The 15,908-nt window shown below is 44.3% G+C and overlaps 1 protein-coding gene across 1 annotated transcript in view; it reads left to right on the forward strand.

Moving 5' to 3' along the window:
* The first annotated feature begins 9,411 nt into the window (after positions 1–9,411).
* Positions 9,412–15,908, forward strand: part of LOC120945761 (dimethylaniline monooxygenase [N-oxide-forming] 2-like) — a 34,797-nt gene continuing 28,300 nt past the window's right edge. Inside the window, exon 1 of the mRNA XM_040360141.1 lies at positions 9,412–9,506. The gene's annotated coding sequence lies outside the window, so the exon portion shown is untranslated. The remainder of the gene's footprint in view (positions 9,507–15,908) is intronic.

Genomic DNA, 15,908 nt, shown 5'->3' on the forward strand with positions numbered 1-15,908 from the left:
CCAAACAGCTTTAGCTTTCTTTTCCAAATGTTACATAATAGAGGGCTATAATTGGAGAAATTCAATAAATCCCTAACAAAACTTCTCTGGCGCTATGGCCCTTTAAAATTCAAAATCTTGATAAAATTAATCACATCCAGTTCATATATATATTGAAACTGGAGGAAATTAAGACCGAATGTAAGTTGACATACAGGGACAGGCAGAGTGCCTGTATCTGTATGTTGCGTAGCAGAGCAGTATGTTTGCTGCCACTACTCATCTTTCCACCTGTCACTCGTTAAGGATGTTGTAGGCTAGGTAGGTAACAACCAGTGGGTGATGCCTGATGGAGAAGCTGAGACACTAGTTCCCCATCAGACCTGCTATTTCCCTATAATTGACAGCAGGCAGTGGTTGGAATCTATCTCATTGACTAAGGACCTGCCCACTTCCTGCTGTCAATCAAAAAGGGAGTGGACCTGATAGGGAACTAGTGTCTGTAATTTCTCATCGAGCTCTGCCTGCCCAGCTACAAAACTCACTACCACTGAGCTGTCTGTGTGACAGTCCGGTCTTAGTGCGCCTCCAAACATGGTACGTGCCCCAAATTCTACTGTCTACAAGAGCATGAATCTTTCACTCGCATCAACATTTGTTTTTGCGGAAGTCGTCAGAATTCTAAAGAGTGTCTAAGACACTCTTTATGAATTTCCATAATTGTCTTTGTCACTTGCATTTAAGCTGGCCGTAGATCACTTGTTTTTTATCAACCAACAGGCTCAAAAAATGAATGGATTCCTCCATCCACACAAGCAAGGTGTACACTGTTCTGTGGCTGCAGCTGCTGATCAAGACATTTTTTCCATCAAAAGTCGATTGTTAGATTAACTTCTGTCAAGCGGGAATTGATACTCATGGAACAACATTTGGCTGGTCCTTGGCTCCTGCTGAACTGGCTAAATATTGATCTATCTGTAGCACTACCCCCGAAGGAGGTGCTGGATATTTTCGGGCGGCATGTTACCTCTATTTCCTCGCCGTCCAGGGTAATGGATGAGAGTTCAAAAAGTTCATATGTTCAATGTCCACACTTTACACTTCCTTTTCTAAGGTTTATTTGCTAAACTTGGTAAAGAAATAAAATAAGTGATTGAAGAGGTGGAAGGGTAACAGGTAATAGGTTCAGGTGCAATATTCCAATTGGGAAACACTCCTGCTTCCAGCAACACAGCTTTCATCGCCACTCGTCGCCACTCTATCCAGGGTATTGCGCACCCGGATAGGTTTTTCTCACTAACCTAGCAGCCAGAAAGGCGCACGGAATATGGTACAGTCTCTGCCACAGACCTTCCCACAGATGGAGACACTTTCGGTCCAAAATCATCGTAGCACAGGATTCAGCACCTGGATCTCTCCAGATTAAAGGGTCACTAAAGGAAAAAAAAATTTTTGCTGAAATGTCTGTTTACAGGGTATAGAGACATAAAAGTTAACTGATTCCTTTTAAAAATGATTAAAAATGTATTAAATTCAATCATATAATGTGCCTCTAGTTTCACTTTCGGTTTTAAACTGGTTTCATGTTTCTGTGAAGTAAAGAGACACACAGAACAAAAACAAACAAATCCAGGGCAGTGTTTTGTTTTTAAAATGAATCTGGTAATGACAGCTTAGACCACCGTGAAAAGCTCCCAGTACTGTGGTTATAAGGAGCCAGACAAGCAGGAAGTGTGGAGATCACAGCAGAATTACAGCTACTTCAAAGCAAAAACAAACAATAACCAGTACTGCAGTAAGGTAAAGGAAGCTATTTAGCTAAAAAAAAAAAAATCCTTTAGTGATCCTTTAACAGCGGGGCATGGACATTGCCTTCCACATGGCGGTAGAGAGCCGGAATCGCCTTCCATGAGAAAAAGTGGCGTTTGGGAACTTGCCACTGAGGTAACGCACATTCCACAAACCCACGGAAAGGGGCAGAATCTACCAACTGAAAAGGCAGCAGTTGAAGTGCTAGCAATTTAGCTAAGCTAGCATTCAACCGCTGGGCATGTGGATGGCTGGCAGAGAACTTCTTTCGGCACTGCAGCAGCTGGGGGCAGGGAAATTTGCCTGGTCCAATCTGCCATCGGTGTACCGATAGTAGATTGCCCGCATGTACTAGGCTGTGACACACCTAATTCTACACCTTCAGTCCTATCAGTGCAGGCTTCAGAGAGGACTGAGGGTATAGTGGGGTTGGAGATCCCAGCTGATGAGAGGCAAGGAGGTGTCCGCTTTGTTCTTTGGTGTAGGTCTTTGAGGTACGTTTGCCAACGAACTGCATGGCAGGTCAACATATGTCTGGTCAAGCATGTAGTGCCCAAGCGGGTGATGTTTTGGCCAAACGAGATACGCTTGAGACATATGTTGCAAATAGCAGCGGTGCGATCTGATGCACTCGTCTCAAAATAGGCCCACACCAAAGAACTTTTGGAATAATGCTGCACATGCGTAGCTCTGTGTTGTGATGCAGTCGGTGTGCTGCCCTTAAGCTGGCCCCTGGAGGGCATCCTGCCTCTTTGGAGATGTGCCTGTGCCTCCTCCTCCTCTCTCCTATCAGGCACCCATGTAGAGTCAGTGACCTCATCATCCCCTTACTCCTCATCACTGTAGAAAACCTGGCAGTATACTGCAGCTGGGGGAACATGACTACCAGATTGCTGTCCTTCTTGGGCACCCCCTCTCTCTGGGTTTACGTTACTGCCTTCCTCCAGCTGTGTACCATCATCGGAGCCTTCAAAATGCTGCGCATCCTCATGCAGCATGTACCCAACACTGTGGTCAAACAGTTCGGGGGACTCCCCAGGAGGACATGGTGGGGCTAGGGAAGGAGTGACTGATGCCATTAAGCAGAGGGAAGAGGACGCCTTGGCAGCTGCTTTGCCAGAAAAAGTACCCTGAGCCTGGGTGAGAGAGGATGAGGAGGATAAAGACGGCTTGGTCATCCACTCTACCAAGTCTTCGGCATGTTGCGGCTCAACATGGCCAGCTGCCGAAAACAAGGACGAGCGTGTCCAGCGGCCACGTGCTGATGAGGATGCACCATGTCCACGACCAGCACTGTTGCCTCTAGACGCAGAGCCTCTCCTTGTTGTCCTTCCAGACATACTAATGGCCTGCAGAGGACAAAGGCAGTACACACACCTCATAGCTTTAGGTTTAGGTGCAAACTGCAGAGGACAAAGGCAGTACACACACTACGTATCTTTAGGTGCAAACTACAGAGGACATGGGCAGTACCCACCAAGTAGCTTTAGGTGCAAACTGCAGAGGACAAAGGCAGTACACACTGTCGAACATGCTGCATTTTTTAACGTCGTTTTTTTAAATGTCGTTTTTCGGGTTGTAAAAAATGATCGCCCAGAAGTGAGTTATGAGACAGGAGCGCTCGTTCTGGTAAAACTACCATTCATAATGGAGTAAGCACATTCATCACGCTGTAACAGACAAAAAAGCGCAAATCGTCTTTTACGAACAGGGAATCAGCTAAAAGCAGCCCAAAGGCGATAGAACTTCTCCTTCAGAGTGCCGTCGTACGTGTTGTACGTCACCGCGCTTTGTTCATCATTTTTTTAAAACGATAGTGTGTGGGAAACATCGTTTTTAATGATGAAGTTGGAAAAACTTTGTTGTTTGGACATGCTGAAAAACTTTGTTTTTTTTCATGCCGAAAAATGACCGTGTGTACGCGGCATAAGACCCAGCTTGGTGTTTACCAGAGCCTCTGGTGGTGAGGATGGCCTTCGCTGCAGCTGGAATATGTGAAGCCCACACACGATCATTTTAAATGACATTATTTAAAAACTTTGGGCCAGATTCACAGAAAAAATACGCCGGAGTATCTACTGATACTCCAGCGTATTTTCAAATTTGCCGCCTCGTATCTTAATTTGTGATTCACAAACAAGATACGACGGCTTTTGGCTAAGATCCGACAGGCTTACGGCTTCGTACGCCTTCAGATCTTAGGCTGCAATACTTCGGCCACTGCTGGGTGGAGTCTGCGTCGTTTTCCAGCGTCGGGTATGCAAATTAGCATTTACGGCGATCCACGAACCTACTCGCGTGCGTAACGTCGTTATTTCCCGTCGCAAAGTTAAGCAATCTTTTTCATTGCTTAACTTTACACCAGCCATGTTAAAGTATGGCCGTCGTTCCCGCTTCAATTTTTTTTTTTCGGCGTAAGTACGGCGTAAGTACGTTCCGCACGTCGCCATTCACAAACACGTCGGGGCGCCGTAATTTCGCGCAAAGCACGTCGGGACAATTGCGAACGGAGCATGCGCAGAACGTTCGGCGCGGGAGCGCGCCTAATTTAAATGGTACACGCCCCATTTGAATTAGGCGGGCTTGCGCCGGACGTCTTTACGATACACCGCCGCAAGTTTACAGGTAAGTGCTTTGTGAATCAGGCACTTATGCTGAAAACTTGCGGCGGTGTAACGTAAACGGGATACGTTACGCCGCGGCGCAGGTACCTGAATCTGGCCCAATGTTTTTTACATGCCGAAAAATGATCATGTGTACGCGGCATTACTTCCTCTTCCACAGAGCAACGCCAGAGCCCCAGTAGAAGCAGCTGCATGTCTCCAGACCTAAACCCAATTGAGCATGTGTGGGGAATCCTCAAATGGAAGGTGGAGGAGCGCAAGGTTTCTAACATCCACCAGCTCCGTGATGTCATCATGGAGGAATGGAAGAGGACTCCAGTGGAAACCTGTGAAGCTCTGGTGAACTCCATGTCTAAGGCCCGGTACACACGGGCAAACATGTACGATGAAACCAGTCCGTCGGACCGTTTTCACCGTACATGTCTGCCAGAGGGCTTCTGTACGATGGCTGTACTAACCATCGTACAGAAGTCCGCGCGTAAACAATACGCGGGGCGTGTCCGCGTCGTCGCCGCAACGATGACGCGGCGACGTGGGCGGGCCTGCCATTTAAAGGCTTCCACGCATGCGTCGAAGTCATTCGACGCATGCGAGGGACGGCGGGCGCTCGGACATGTACGGTAGGTCTGTACTGACGACCGTACATGTCCGAGCGGGCAGGATTCCAGCGGACGGTTTTAAAACACGTCCAGGAATATTTGTCTGCTGGGAAAAGGCCCGACGGGCAAATGTTTGCTGGAATTCGGCCCGCTCGCGCCTACACACGACCGAACATGTATGCTGAAACTGGTCCGCGGACCAGTTTCAGCATACATGTTTGGTCGTGTGTACGGGGCCTAAGAGGGTTAAGGCAGTGCTGGAAAAAAATAGTGACCACACAAAATATTAACACTTTGGACCCAATTTGGACATTTTCACTTAGGGGTGTACTCACTTTTGTTGCCAACTGTTTAGACATTAATGGATATGTGTTAAGTTATGTTGAGGGGACAGCAAATTTACACTGTTATACAAGCTGTACTCTCACTACTTTACATTGTAGCAAAGTGTAATTTCTTCAGTGTTGTCACATGAAAAGATATAATTAAATATTTACAAAAATGTGAGGGGTGTACTCACTTTGTGAGATTGTATATATATATTGGTTGACAGAAACAAATGTTACATAAAATCAAGAACATGTATTGAAACACCTGCTAATGGCAGTGCTATACTTTATAAATGACACAGAAATTATAAAACTTCCCTGTAGAGTCAATAACCATGTATATATGATGATTAGACAGAACGTCTGTATATACTGCAGGTAAGTAAGTGATCAACAACGTAAAAGAAAATAGACGTCTGCTATGTCAACAGAATAAGACACTACAAACATTACAATGAAAGAAATGAAGCTTAGAGAAAATCTACAAGGTGGTTATCCAACTGTGTATAATAATCAATAAATCAATATTTTAAATATAAAACAAATGAACATACGGTAAAAAATCAATACAATATAATTACCCTGGCACTGTTTAAATCTACTGTCAATGCTGTTCTACCATTACCATCTTACTATACTGTATATATAATATCCTGCTCTATGCACAAATATTAATTTAGGGTTATGGTTGTTTTGCTCCACTAACCCATTTTTTTTTACCATGGCAAATAATTTTCATTTTTGGAAAGGCAACATCCTTTGCACTTCAAGAGTATTTATGTTTCTTTAGGGTGTGCTGGCACCTACAGATAAATGTTTTAAAATATTTTTTGTCTGGGTACCTATTGTGTTGCATATTAAAGTTTGTATTATGCAGGCTAATTTTGCTGTTTGTGCTGATCTTTTGACCCTACTTGAGTATACTGTCACAGTTTAAAATGATTTGGGACACACAGGGCCGGATTCAGAGAGACTTACGACGGCGTATCAGTAGATACGCCGTCGTAAGTCCGAATGAGCGCCGTTGTATATTTAAGCGCATTCTGGAAACCAGATACGCTTAAATTTGGCCAAGATACGACCGGCGTAAGTCTCCTACGCCGTCGTATCTTATGTGCATATTTACGCTGGCCACTAGGGGTGTGTACGTGGATTTACGCGTCAAATATCTAAATGAGCAAGATACGCCGATTCACGAACGTACGTACGCCCGTCGCAGTAAGATATGCCGTTTACGTAAGACATATGCCGGCATAAAGATAAACCACCAAAAAAATGGCGCAGCCCATGCAAGGTATGGACGACGGAACAGCCGTCGTATTTTACGTTGTTTGCGTAAGCGTACGTGAATGGGACTGGGCGTAGGTTACGTTCATGTCGAAAGCATTGAGCCGACGTTGTTACGTGGGAGTATTTGCGGCGTGATTCTGATGACATGGGGGTCACGGTTTATTTAAATGTAGCCCGCCCACTACATGCCTACTTTGAATTAGGCAGGGTTAAACCGGCCCATTTGCGCTACGCCGACGTAACTTACGGAGCAAGTGCTTTGTGAATACTGTACTTGCCTCACTATGTTTTGTCGGCGTAGTGCAAATGGGATGCGCTACGCCGGCCAAAAGATACGCCATTGTATCTGAATCTGGCCCACACTCTTTAAAGTAGCATGGACTAACAGTGAAACCATATGTTCTCATTTCCTAACTCTGAATTTTGTGGCCAAAAAATATATACTTTACATTTTGGCAGCTAACATGTACACATTTTCTCTCCACACAGTCAGAGAGCTGTATTAGAAATATTTCAATAAAAAAAAGAGATTCTGTGTAGCACATCAGTACAATTTTAATATACAATAGTGTCTTTGAAAAAAATAAATAAAATAACATTGCTTATTTCTGCCAAAAATATGACTTCTCTCTTCTTTTGATTTCCTTGGACTAAAAAGACGCGTCTGTGCATCGTATGTGCAATTTTTATATATTTGAGGAATTACATTTTCATTTCATATTTTTGCCTGATAAATGCATACTCTTTGCCCCCATCTATTAAACAGGGTGATATTATGTGCCTCAGATGTGTACAATGCTTACAGTATATATTGTCTGTGGAAAATAAAGTTTTGCTTAGTATTTCTGGGTGAAATATGCCTACTCTATTTCTCCAAAACCCCATCACATCCTAAGGAATGGGATTCAATTCTGCAAATAATTCAATTTAATTTCCAAAATGTTTTTGTGAAACCTGACCTGGATGGGGTCAGCAATGCCACACTATCAATAAACAGAAAATAAATAAATAAAAACAAACCTTTAAATATTAATGGGCAAAAAAATAGGAATACATTTAAAAAATATCAGGAAAAGGTAAGGGCAGAAGGGTAAGAAGGAGTTAATTTTTAGCATAAATTAGCGGTTAATAAGGGGTTATAGGAACATTTTTGAGGCTGGGTTCACACTAGTGCGAATTGAATGTGGATTTCGCCGCATCGAATTTGCATGTTAGCAGACCTGTGACCGGCTCTCAATGAAGCCAGTTTACACAGCTCTGGGGCGGCTACGGAGCGGTTTGCAGAAGAGTCCTGTGCATCTTCTGGTCCGTTTCAGGTCCGAATCCAGACACAAATTTGAGCCTGATTCGTCCCTGAAACAGAGAAAAGGAACGCACCGGACCCCTGCTATGATCTGCTCTGCACAGCAGTGTGAAACCAGCCCTAAACGAAATATTTGTGTTTATTTGTCAGGTTGGTTTAATGGACATCATACGCAAATTAAAGGGCATTCCTTTGATCTGAAGTTGAATGGAACAGAGCAAATACAAAAGTACAATTGCTTGCATCTCTTAGTTGAGTCTGAAAAGTATCTAGTAACAGAAGGTTTTTATTATACAATAATTGCCTGGCAAATACAGGGGGTGCCAGTAGGGGAAAATGAAAGATGATGCCACACGCGTGTGTGTGTGGTATGCCCAACATTCACAGCTTGGTAAAGTATATCTGTCATAAAAGAAAAATTAGACGGCCACTGCTGGCTTCCTTCTAAAAATACCAGTTTCCTGGGTGTGTCTGGCTTTAACACTTTGGGGCACAGACCTAGAAAAAGCAGAAAACATAAAGGTTAAAAGGTCCCTATGTATTTTTGCAGAGAGGACTGCATTTTTCATTATGTAAGGGTTAAATTGGGTTTTTAAACAAAACTACCAATTTCTCCACTTGTTCCAAGGGCATTGACTCAGAAGTGCTGAAGCAAATGAATTGACATGACAGCCAGGCAACTATAATTTTTTGGAGAGGTCAGCAATGGCAGCCTCTATATTTGTGCAGTACCAAACAAATAGAGACATCACAAAGCACAACGCTTAGCAGTAGTTATTAAAAATAAACTAAAGCCCTTTTTTATATACTTATCTGCTCTGTACAGTGGTTTTGCACAGAGCAGCCCAGATCCTCCTCTTCTTGGGTCTCTCGCCGGCACTTCTGGCCCCTCCCTTCTGCCAGGTGCCGCCACAGCAAGGAAAGGGGTTTTAAAAGCAGAAGAGTTTTTATCTTACTGAATTCTATGCAGTGAGATAAAAAACCTTCTGTGGGCAGCAGCCTCCTTCAGCCCCTAATACTATCCTGAGCCCCATCTAGATCCAGCGATGTTGCAGCAGTGTATTGGCTGCCCAGCACTCCCTCGTCATTGGCCGAGACAGCAGCACAGTGCCATTGGCTCGGCTGCTATCAACCAAAGTCAGTCAGCCAATGAGGGCAGAAAAGGGGCAGGGCCGGGATGCGGCTTCGTATCTGAATGGACACACGGAGCTGTGGCTCGCTCAGGTGCCCCCATAGCAAGCTGCTTGCTGTGGGGGCACTCAGCAGGAGGGAGAGGCAGGCGACCCGAGGAGGAGGATCTGGGCTGCTCTGTGAAAATCCACTGCACAGAGCAGATAAGTGTTTGTTATTTTTAACTAAAAAAAACAAAACTTTAATATCACTTTTAGTGTCATTTGTGATTTATTTTTTTGCAATTGAGCTGGAGTAATGTTCAACAATCTAAGTTGAATTTCACACTTTGTGCCATAGATGGTGCAAGAGAGCCCCCAATTAACAATGAAAGTGTTACTTTGCTCAAGGTAAAAGGAGGTCATTGTGTGATCAGCACAGCTCAAACAAGGTGGAAACAGAGGTAAGCTATTGTCTTACCAAAAATATTGTTTGTTTTACAATCATTCCGTTTCTAATTAGTGATTTATCCATTAGTACAATGTTCAGCCTTTTATGGAGTGTGTTTTAAAAAGGATTATAACTTTTGCTGTGATTTTTGCTAGACTATAGCCTTCATTCAGTGCTGGCAGATCATAGTAACAAACAGCACAATTACTAGAAGCAAACAAGATCCTGTGAACCGATTGTCTATGCTAAATCTGATACAAGACTTCTGTAGTAGCAGCCAACAATATGTTAAAAACATTTAAATGAGTTTATTAGTGAACACAATGTACAATATGTAGTTATGTAACAAAAATGTATGGTATAATGGTAGCCATACACACTTCGATAAATGAACAACTTTTTTTCTAAACAATTTCTTGTGATTGGAATAATCAATCTATAGTCGACAACCCATTCGAGCGATGTGCAACACACAAGGAAATTTATTTCTATCAGTAAGATGAGATCATAACTAACAATTGTAAAGCATGGATCACATCTCTATTTCACAAACAAAATATCTCTGTGCCGCCGATTGATGCCGATTGATGCAAAACAATCAATAATCTTCCACCCTAGTTGATCGCCTATTCAATTTTTTGCAGATTCGATTGCATATTGTTTGGATACATAAAAAATCAATTGGGCCCAATGGGATTATCACAGACAGTGGTTGCTGCTCACCTCTTGCTGTATGGCTGTGTCACTGAGCCTTGTGTCTTCTCCCTTCTTACACGCTTGTTAAAGCGGGAGTTCACCCGAAAAAACATTTTTAACATTAGATTGAGGCTCATTTTGTCAAGGGCAATCGGATGTTTTTTTTTAAATCGAAGCAGTACTTATCGTTTTAGAGATAGATCTTCTCCGCCGCCTCTGGGTATGGTCTTCGGGACTGGGCGTTCCTATTTGATTGACAGGCTTCTGACAGGCTTCCGACGGTCGCATACATCGCGTCACGAGTAGCCGAAAGAAGCCGAACGTCGCACCGACGTTCGGCTACTTTCGAAAAATCGTGACGCCATGTATGCGACCGTCGGAAGCCTGTTGGAAGCCTGTCAATCAAATAGGAACGCCCAGTCCCGCAGACCATACCCGGAAGCGGCGGAGAAGATCTATCTCTAAAACGGTAAGTCCTGCTTCGATTTAAAAAAAAAAACACCCGATTCCCCTTGACAAAATGAGCCTCAATCTAATGTTAAAAATTAAGTTTTTGAGTGAACCTCCACTTTAATATAAAAATGTAGTAACATTTCAAAATTATTGCGCAGATAAACCCAAATTAGAAAGCCACTGGCAAAAACAACATGGATAAGATTGTAAACAGCATATACAAAACAGAGAATTGTCGTGCTAAAATGACAAAGAAATAATGTCCCATGAATATTACAGTCCATATAGAAGTGATACAGTAAAATCACGAAACACCTTGAAAGTGAATATTGTATAAAAAGGTGAAACACCTAGGTGTACCGTCACCATATATCGTATATACTCGAGTATAAGCCGACCCGAATATAAGCCAAGGCACCTAATTTTACCACAAAAAATTGGGAAAACATATTGACTCGAGTATAAGCCTAGGGTAGGAAAATGCAGCAGCTACTGGGTAAACAATGCCCATCTGCAGCCTCACTGAGCCCATATGCAGTCTCTTACTGTGCCCATATGCAGTCTCTCACTGTGCCCATATGCAGTCTCTCGCTGTGCCCATATGCAGTCTCTCACTGTGCCCATTTGTAGTCTCTCAGTGTGCCCATTTGTAGTCTCTCACTGTGCCCATTTGTATTCTCTCACTGGGCCCTTGCCGCGCCGCCGCTTCCTATAAATGCTGCAGCCTGTAGCGTGGCCGATCTCCTCTTCCTGAATCCCTCCTCCTGCAGTCTGGCCGGGTACCGCGCAGTACAGGAGATTCAGTTTCCTGTTCCCAGGTGGACTGACAGGAAGTGCACACACTGAGTGCTCACTTCCTTTCAGTCCGCGGCCGGGAACCACAAACTGAGTCTCATGCCGCACGGTACACGGTAGAGAGGGGGGGTAAAAAGAACATGGGGGGTAAGGGGGGAGGCAGTCATCACCCATTTTGTCTGAAAAATATGGTAGCTTGCTGACCATAACCCTACCTGGCTGGATGATATGTATCATAAACAATTACCATAACTTTCTTTCCATTTTCTTTCTTTACCATCCCATTTCCATCTTATTGCTTCATTTTTGAATCAGGTAATATGTATTAAAGCTTTTTGCAAAAATTTATAAAGCAGACATTTTGCTTGGGGCCCCCAAATTCCTTCAAACGGCCCTGATATTGAGGGATGGGTGCCACTTACTTGCAGATCACTTGGTTCCTCCTTCTTGCCAAGTTTTGCTTGGGCGAGCAGAGAGAATTGGCAGGGCCTATGAGTAGTACAGGCGGAGTAGTAGAAGATGGGTGGAGCGGGCGGGGACTGTGCCCCGTGAGTGCGGACGGCAAAGGTTGGTCATAGCGCACAGAGAGGATAGGCAGAGCATGCGCGGTCTGTGCCCATAAGTGCGGGAGGAGAGGATGGGCGGAACGAGCAGAGAGGATGGGCGGAGCGGGCGGGGGCTGCAGTGTTCCCGCGAGTGCGGGCAGAGACTCCCATAAATGACCAGTGTACTGTCTCCCGGGCGGCCACAGCGCGTGTCTCCCACTGTGAAATGAAGTCTGTTCGGCCATCCATTGAAACAAAGCCCCACCTCCTCCTCGCCCGTCCGTGATAGAGGAACACTGATACAATGCTGGGAAACTATCAATGTTCCGCCTATCACAGATGAGGAGGAGGCGGGGCTTTCTTACAATGGACGGCTGAACAGACACACACTGTTTTTACGGCTCTCTCGAGTATAAGCCGAGGGGGAGTTTTTCGGCCTAAAAAATGGGCTGAAAAACTCGGCTTATACTCGAGTATATACGGTAATATGAGATCATTCCAGAGGAAATGGACTCTAGATTATAAGAGTCATGAGAGCAGTATGATAGAATATCCTTAAAGCGGAGGTTCACCCATAGAGAACACATTTTCCCCTTAGATTAATGCTCGTTTTGTCTAGGGGAATCGGCTAGTTGTTTTAAAATATGATCCGTACTTACCGTTTACGAGATGCATCTTCTCCGCCGCTTCCGGATATGGGCTGCGGGACTGGGCGTTCCTTCTTGATTGACAGTCTTCCGAGAGGCTTCCGACGGTCGCATCCATCGTGTCACAATTTTCCGAAAGAAGCCGAACGTCGGTGCGCAGGCGCAGTATAGAGCCGCACCGACGTTCGGCTTCTTTCGGCTACTAGTGACGCGATGGATGCGACCGTCGGAAGCCTCTCGGAAGACTGTCAATCAAGAAGGAACGCCCGCTCCTGAAGACCCATACCCATGGAAGCGACGGAGAGGATGCATCTCGAAAACGGGTAAGTACTGCACATGTTTTAAAACAACTAGCCGATTCCCCTAGACAAAACAAGCAGGAATCTAAGGGGAAAAGGGCAAAAAATAAATAAATGGGTGAACTCCCGCTTTAAGACAAGAGTCATCAGCCCACTTTCCTTTGCAGCAAAAGGGGAGACCTCTGTAGCTTTTCTTTGGTGTCCAATGGAAACATTTGCTTAGGGAATAATCAATGGTTCGCCAGCAAATCGTGCATGTAGGATGAATCAAAGAAACTCCCATAGTGTGAAACCGTATAAAATTTATTAAAGGTAAAAGATACCAACTACATACATAGAGGCAGTTAAAAACAAGCATATATGCAATGTATATCTGTCCCAGGATTCAAGCTGATAGCCGCATGGAGTCCGTGGGTATGGTAACGTCACAAGCATGGACTCCACCCTACGCGTTTCATGGAAGATCAAATCATCGGGGGCATGCTCAGCTATGTATAGCCATTCACCTCCAGACTTGTCATAGACCGTGAGTGTGAACTCGCAATTGCGATATCCTCAGCATCCTGGCCCCTGAGAATATGGCACTTAAGTTTGTATTATGCTATAGCACTTAACAAATATTGCTATATTGAATTGGTTCAACACAAGTCGTTTAACATACATATACATCTATCTATCTATCTATCTATCTATCTATCTATCTATCTATCTATCTATCTATCTATCTATATATATATATATATATATATATATATATATATATATACACAGTACAAACCAAAAGTTTGGACACACCTTCTCATTCAAAGAGTTTTCTTTATTTTCATGACTATGAAAATTGTAGATTCACACTGAAGGCATCAAAACTATGAATTAACACATGTGGAATTATACGTAACAAAAAAGTGTGAAACAACTGGAAATATATTTCAGATTCTAGGTTCTTCAAAGTAGCCACCTTTTGCAGCAGACACATCTCTAGAACTGTTAAGAGGAGACTGTGTGAATCAGGCCTTCATGGTAGAATATCTGCTAGGAAACCACTGCTAAAGAAAGGCAACAAGCAGAAGAGACTTGTTTGGGCTAAAGAACACAAGGAATGGACATTAGACCAGTGGAAATCTGTGCTTTGGTCTGATGAGTCCAAACTTGAGATCTTTGGTTCCAACCCTCGTGTCTTTGTGTGACGCAGAAAAGGTGAACGGATGGACTCTACATGCCTGGTTCCCACCGTGAAGCATGGAGGAGGAGGTGTGATGGTGTGGGGGTGCTTTGATGGTGACACTGTTGGGGATTTAATCAAAATTGAAGGCATACTGAACCAGCATGGCTACCACAGCATCTTGCAGCGGCATGCTATTCCATCCGGTTTGCGTTTAGTTGGACCATCATTTATTTTTCAACAGGACAATGACCCCAAACACACCTCCAGGCTGTGTAAGGGCTATTTGACCAAGAAGGAGAGTGATGGGGTGCTGCACCAGGTGACTACCTCTTGAAGCTCATCAAGAGTGTGCCAAGAGTGTGCCAAGCAGTAATCAAAGCAAAAGGTGGCTACTTTGAAGAACCTAGAATATGAAATATATTTTCAGTTGTTTCACACTTTTTTGTTATGTATAATTCCACATGTGTTAATTCATAGTTTTGATGCCTTCAGTGTGAATCTACAATGTTCATAGTCATGAAAATAAAGAAAACTCTTTGAATGAGAAGGTGTGTCCAAACTTTTGGTCTGTACTAGGGTTGTCCCGATACCGATACTAGTATACTAGTACTTGTACTCGGGCAAATGCTCCGATGCTTCACCCGATACCTGGACAGTCAGGGTGATCAGTGCAGTGGGGGGGAGTTACAAGCACCAATCACCGCTGACTGTCCTTGTGTCCTCCTCCATTCCCCCTCCATGCTGTGTCCCCCCTCCTTGCTGCTGCCGTCAAGCCCCCCTCCTTGCTTCCGCTGTCATCCCTCTGTCCTGCCTCCGTGCTGCCGCCGTGTCCCCACTCCTTTCTGCCGCCGTCATGCCCCGCTCCTTGCTGTCGCTGTCATCCCTCTGTCCTGCCTCCGTGCTGCCGCCGTGTCCCCACTCCTTTCTTCCGCCGTCATGCCCTGCTCCTTGCTTCCGCCGTCATGCCCACCTCCGTGCTGCCGCCGTCATGCCCCCCTCCGTGCTGCTGCCGTCATGCCCACCTCCGTGCTGCCACCGTCATGACCACCTCTGTGCTGCCGCCATCATTCCCCCCGCCGTGTCCCCCCTCCTTGCTGCCACCGTCATGCCCCCCTCTGTGCTGCTGCCGTGTCCCCCCTCGATCTGTCAGGATGGAGAGTGGCGGTAGGAGCTGGTAAACCCGGCTCCTACCTTTTCCGAATGTACAGAGTCAGTGATTACTGACTCTGTACATTCACATAACTGAAACATTGTAACCTCCTGTGATTATGATGTTTCAGTTTATGAATGAAGAGAAGCCGCTGGCTTCTCTCCTTTCATTTTCAGCGCAGCTGAGTTTGTAGAGAAAGGGACTGGGAAATGTGTGTCCCTAGTCCCTTTCCCTGTCTCAGAGGGGAGATGTCAGAGGTCTGTTAAGACCCCTGATATCTCACCAAAGACCCCCCCAACAGGGCTGATAAAAAAAAAAAAAAAAAGGAATTGCAATAAAAAAATGAATTGTAAAAAATAAAAATTTAAATAAAAAACACACTGACATTGTACATTTCCCCCCACCCCCCTTAAAAAAAAAAAAAGAATTGTAAAAAAAAATAAAAAAAAAAAAATTGTAAAAAAAAAAAAAAAAATGTAAACAAAATAAATAAAAAAAATGTAAAAAAAAAAAAAAAACTACTGACACTTGAGATTTAAAAAAAGTATCGGTAATCGGTATCGGCGAGTACTTGATAAAAAGTATCGGTACTTGTGCTCGGTCCTAAAAAAGTGGTATCGGGACAACCCTAGTCTGTACTGTATATGCAGAGTTTGGTTTGAAGT

Source organism: Rana temporaria, chromosome 7 (assembly GCF_905171775.1).
Source record: "Rana temporaria chromosome 7, aRanTem1.1, whole genome shotgun sequence".
In the NCBI taxonomy this organism is placed as follows: domain Eukaryota; kingdom Metazoa; phylum Chordata; class Amphibia; order Anura; family Ranidae; genus Rana; species Rana temporaria.